Consider the following 6,417-nt stretch of genomic DNA (forward strand, 5'->3'; position numbering starts at 1 on the left):
ATTGAACTCAGGACCTCTGGAAGAACAGTCAGTGCTCTTAACTGCTGAGCCATCTCTCCAGCCCCCAAACCCCTGTTCTTAATGAAAATAATAACTCTTTTTAGAGGAGTCATCAAGGTGGCTCAGTGAGTAAAGGCTCTTTGCCATACAAGCCTGGTGACCTGAGTTTAACCGCCAGAACCCACTTGTAGTTTGAGCAATAGCCTTCATGTGCTTATGAAAATACTGGCTGGGCAGTGGTGGCGCATGCCTTTGATCCCAGCACTTGGGAGGCAGAGGAAGGTGGATTTCTGAGTTTGAGGCCAGCCTGGACTACAGAGTAAGTTCCAGAACAGCCAGGGCTATACAGAGAAACCAAAAAGAAAAAAAAAAAAAGAAAAAGAAAGAAAAGAAAAGAAAAGAAAATACACCTAGTCCTCAGTAGATGGCACTGTTTTAGGAGGTTCTGGAACCTATAGGAGGTGGCGCCATGTTGAAGGAAGTATGTCTTGGGGGTGGAGGGGTAGAGGCAAGGCTTGAAATTTTAAAGCCCTCCTTCACTTCCTGTCCTCCGACACCTATGTAGATGAAAATGTGGTCACACATGCCCCTGCCACCAGGCTTGCCCTGCTGTCTCCATGACTTCTAGGCCTTCATGGTTTCCATCCTACTCAGGTCTTTTCCCCTGTAAGGGTTTTTGGCCATGATATTTTACTACAGCAACAGAAAAGGAACCACCACACTGTGAGAAAGAGGAGGGACAGAACTGACTCTATAAAGTTGTCCTCTGGCCTTACACACACGCTGTGGCCCATACACCCACATAAACACTCATCATGTGCACAACAATTGTAGTATTAATAGAAAAAGCACATGCCATCACTCAGGCATTTTAGAGACCAAATATCCCTTCATAAAGATGACATGCTTAGGCTAAAGCTTTTCAAATCCACAAGGCAGAGAATTCATAAACTAAGGCAAGCTGTTAAATTAGGGGAAAGTATAAGATACGCGTGTAACAGACAATGGTAAGTAAATGCAATATGAATGGTGGCATGGAAGGTCCTGGGAGGCTTGGGAGGGGGGCCTGGAGACTCACCTGGCTAGGAACTGAAGAAAGACCTGGGAGGTCTAGCTGGGTAGGGGGTGGCAGTGGTGCAGAAGGGGGCATTTTAATGTCTTCTTGCAGTGCTGGGCCCTTGAGTACTTGAGGGAAGCACATTACCACTGAAGTACACCCTAGCCTCTGCTCTTCATTTCCTTTTCTCCTTTTTTTTTTTTTTATGTTCGTACACATATTGTGATCAAATTTACTCCCTACACTCCTCTCTCCCTCACTCCTGTTGACTTCCTTTTTCTCAAATATTCCTCTGTCCATGTTCATGTCTTTTTTTCTTTTTTTGTGCTGGTCTTATTTAGGCACCTGGAGCTGTTGATATATTCATGCCATCTGTATTAGTTAGGGCTCTTTAGAGTAACAGCACTTATAGAATGACTCTCTCTCTCCATATATATACACATATGTACATACACACACATATACACACACACACGCACACACACACATATGTTGAGGGTCAGGAAATTGCCACACAAACTCTGAGTACACCAATCTCAGTTAAGCAAGAATAGTTTATTGAATGCGCACCATAATACTGGACGTCCAGGTCCACAAGAAGGAAAAACCAAGTTGTGGCACTAGTCTGCCCCCAGGGCAGGCTTTTTATGGGAAAAATCAGGTTCTAAAGTTTAAAGGGCAAGGAGGGGAGCAGTTGGCTTACTAGACAAAGTTTTTTGTTTTGTTTTGTTTTTTGGTTTTTCGAGACAGGGTTTCTCTGTGTAGCCCTGGTTGTCCTGGAACTCACTCTGTAGACCAGGCTGGCCCCAAACTCATAAATCTGCCTGCCTCTGCCTCTCAAGTGCTGGGATTAAAGGTGTGCGCCACCAATGCCCAGCTCTAGACAAAGTATTATCAGCTGACCTTTAAGATGATTGGTCCTGAGTAAGGTGGTGAACAGGGAATTTTAGAACATTGAGATAACAGAGCATGAGTATTATAATCATAACTTTTTGGCTTATTAGTAGCATTCTTCAGTGTCAGCTACAAAAACTATAGTACAGGAAGGGTTGCCCAGTGGTCAGCCCTGACTCAAGATATTTTAGACATAACAGTTCATATTGACCTTCGATTTGATGGGTCCTGTGTGAAGTTTTGTGGACTTTCTGAAGATTAGCAAACCTCATACAGAGCACTCAGAACATACAGGAAAAACAAAACAAAACAGGGAATGTGGTCAGCAGGTCCTTGAGCCAAGTCACTTCTCTGTGTCAGTGACTGGCAGGCATGTTGCAGCAACAATACAAAATTTCTGGCAAGCATGGAACAAAATGGCTATAGTTATTTTGGAGGGAATTAGACCACGCACACACACACACACACACACACACACACACACACACACCTTGTTGGATGACTTACAGGCTGCAGTTCATCCAGCTAGTCCTGGCTGTGAATGGAAAGTCCAACAACCCAGTACTTGCTCAGTCTACCTTCTGAGTCTCAGTTGGTCTTCAGCATATGCTGGAATCCCAGAAAAGTAGGCTTCAATGTTAGAGAAGGAATGGACTTGCTTTCCAGTGGTGGAAAGTAAGCAAAAGGCAAAAGCTTCCTTCTTCTAGGTAAGCTTCCAGAAGAAGGTGTGGTCCAGCTTAAAGGCGTGTCTTCCACCTCAAGATCCAGATCATAGGTGTGTGCCTTCCTATCTCAAAGATTTGCACTAGAAAGGGACTCACACAAGCAAAAACAATCCCTCACAGGTGCACCCTCCATTTCTGGGTTGCAGTTCATTCTAGATGTAGTCTAGTTGGCAGACAAGAATAAGCACCACAGCTGCATGTCCAGATGTCAGAGATTTACAGCTGTCTTCCCGGCCCTCATCTGAGTGCTTTCTAGGCCTTTGAGAGTGTTATAGATGACGCCCACTTAGGGGTGTGGACTCAAGATTCACTCATGCTCAACACTGCAATCTGCTATGAGTCTGCATTAACTATCTCCGTCTGCCAAAAAGAAGCTCCTCTCTCTCTCTCTCTCTCTCCCTCTCTCTCTCTCCCTCTCTCTCTCCCTCTCTCTCTCTCCCTCTCTCTCTCTCCCTCTCTCTCTTATATGTAAGTACACTATAGCTGACTTCAGACACTTTCTTCTCTCTCTGGCCCTGCCGGCTCCGGCTCAAAGATAGATTTATTTATTTATTTATTTATTTATTTATTTATTTATTTATTTAATGTAAGTACACTGTAGCTGTCTCCAGACACCCCAGAAGAGGGCATCAGATCTCATTACAGATGGTTGTGAGCCACCATGTGGTTGATGGGATTTGAACTCAGGACCTTCAGAAGAGCAGTCAGTGCTCTTCATCGCTGAGCCATCTCTCCAGCCCAAGAAGCTTCTCTTATCAATAATACATGCGTACAAACATAAACGTTTAGCCAGAAGTTCGACAAGTGTTCATTAAGCAAATCATGTGTCGTAGGTCCTCTGCTTGGGTATGACTTCCTCGTCTATACTCTTCTGAGCAGACTTACCGTAGCAGGCACGTATTCCCTTGGCTTCAGATCTAATCAGAGCCGTGACCACTGATGGCTTTCCTTTCCCAGCAACCTACCTGTGGGGCTGTTAAAGCTAGCCACCTCAGAAGGGAAGCTTCAGTTCAGGTGTAGCCAGATTCCTCTGCGTCCTGGATACAAAGTGTGTGGCATCTTTAGCAACAGGATCTTACTATCCTCTGAGAGTGTCCTGGCGTACTGGGATGGAGGTATCCAACAATTGGTACTGGGATTTTCATTTAAAAATATATTGTTTCTGGGAGCTGTTCTGGGACCCACACTGTTCTTTGCATTGTGGAACCCTGCTCCTGGGACAGGGCTCCTGAGTCCTGAGCATGGGATACTTGTATCAATGTCACTCAACTCATGTGGAAAATTCATTGTTTCTAAAAGTTCCTTCTCCCCCTCCCCATTGTATAGATTGGCTTGTTTTCTTTTATGTGGATGAGGATTTGCCTGCATGTATGTATGGGCACTATGTGACAGAGGTCAGAAGAAGGCACTGTGGTCCTCTGGGACTGGAGTCGTAGATGCTTGTGAGTCACCATATCAGTTTGGGAACAGAATCCAGTCCTCTGCAAGAACAGCCAGCACTCTTAATCATTGAGTCATCTTTCCAGACTCCCCACCCCCTTTTTTCTTTTGAGACAGGATCTTATATAGCTTAGGCTGGCCTCAAACTTGCTATAGAGTTGAAGGTGGCTGGGAACTCTGGACTCTTTTGGCCTCTACCTGCTAAGTGCTAGGACTACAGGCATGCGCGTGTAGGCATGCCTAGCTTTATTATTATTGTTATTATTATTATTTTACTATTATCATTTTTTTGTTTTGTTTTGTTTTGTTTTTTGTTTTTCGAGACAGGGTTTCTCTGTGTAGCCCTGGCTGTCCTGGAACTTACTCTGTAGACCAGGCTGGCCTCGAACTCAGAAATCCGCCTGCCTCTGCCTCCCAAGTGCTAGGATTAAAGGCGTGCACCACCACCGCCTGGCTACTATTATCATTTTTTAAAGACAGTGTCTCACTATGGAGACCAGGCTGGCCTTGAGCTCATAGATATTCAACCACCTCTTCCTCTGAAGAAATTAAAGGCGTGCGCTATCATGCCTGGACTTGAATGCAGGGTTTTGCAAGGCTGGGGTGGAGGTGCATTTCTTAAGAGAGAACTTGTGAGTCAAGAGACACCCACGGGCTCCACATGTTCAATTGCTTAAGGCCTCAGTGGTGGGTAGGCTTTTTTTTTTTTTTTTTTTGTGATGGTGCTGGAGATGAATCCAGGGCCTTGTTGTGCTAGGCACATTGCCTACCATCCGGGAATAGATAGGAATAGCTCCTACTGTATAAACACTTCAGTTTCCCCTGGAAATCATCACAAAACTTTGTAAAGCAAATAGTAGGAGCCATATTGAAAATGAATCCTTTATTGATTCAGGGTTTCATGTAACTCAGTCTAGCCTCAAACTGGTATGGCTATTCTTGGTTGTCAACTTGATTACATCTGGAATTAACTAAAACCCCAAAATGGAGGGGCACATCTGTGAGGGACTTTTTCTTAATTTGAAGTGGGAAGTTCCACTTTCAATCTGGACATTTAAAGTAGGAAGGCACAACTTTAATCCAGATCTTTTGAGCTGGGAAAACCCACCTTTAATCTGGGCCACACCTTCTGCAGGAAGCCTATCTAAGGACATAAGATGAGGAAGCTTGCTCTTTGTTGGCTTGCTCTAGCCTCACTAGTCAGCCCATCCTTTCACTGACATTAGAGCCTACCTCTTTGGGATTCTGGTGTATACAAAAGACTAGCTGAGACATCCTGCCTCATGGGATGAACAACTAGTGGATTCTTTAACCTTCTGTTTATAGGCAGCCATTGTTGGATTAGTTGGACCATATACATATATGCATATGTATATATTGTATAATTCTTTCTTCTCCCCCCTCCAAGTTCTATTTCTCTAGAGAACCCTGACTAATACAGATCTTGGTACCAGAAATAGGTGTAGAGCAACAGAAGGACAGGGATGAATCTTTAAAGCATCTGGAGTAGGTTTTCGGATTTGACAACACCTACAGTTGTGGAAGTCTCTCCTGGGAGCTTGGAGACTATCAAAAGTTCATAGTGTAAACTGTTTTACAGACTTAAGGAGACATGAAGTGGCAACTTCTGGTTTCTTTGGAAAGTCAGTTGTGTCAGATGGTGTTTTGCTAAAGCAGACATGAGAAGGAACGTTTAGCTGAAGCAGACACAGGTGAAAGGATGTTTTATTAAAGCTAGCCTGTGAAAGGACTTGTTATGAAGGATTCTTTGCTAACAACACGCATGAATTGGTCTGTGTTACATTGCGTAGTTGAACTACATTTGTCAGAACTCCATAGAGAGAAAGGAGCCAAAAAAAAAAAAAAAAAAAAAAATCTGGAGGTGTGGCTTCTTGTTGCTTCTCAGACTCCGGCCAATTGGCAGAGTGATTGTCAGTAGATACAGACTCCTGTGGAGTTTTGCTCCTCCCGTGGTGAGGCAAGGCCTGTAGAGGATGAGTGATGTTTGGACGGGGTATAAATAGGGTTCAGCACACAGTGAAATGGGGCTTGCTGGGCTTGCTTGCATAGCTAGCTTTTCAAGCTTCTCGGTCTCAAGTCTTCACTTCATTGAGAGAGGCATGGCAAAGAACTTCTGGGCTTCCTGATGTTCCTAATCTTTCCTGCTGAGGTCTGGTTGTCCCTGCTAGGTCGTGCCAGTGCCATCACTGCTGACTCAAGTTTGCTATCCTGACTCTACTGAACTGGGCTGCTTAGTATCTTAATGAAGCCTTTGCGAGTGGATCGAGCGGCTGCTGCTGA

Source organism: Mastomys coucha, unplaced genomic scaffold, assembly GCF_008632895.1.
Source record: "Mastomys coucha isolate ucsf_1 unplaced genomic scaffold, UCSF_Mcou_1 pScaffold21, whole genome shotgun sequence".
NCBI classification, from domain to species: Eukaryota; Metazoa; Chordata; class Mammalia; order Rodentia; family Muridae; genus Mastomys; species Mastomys coucha.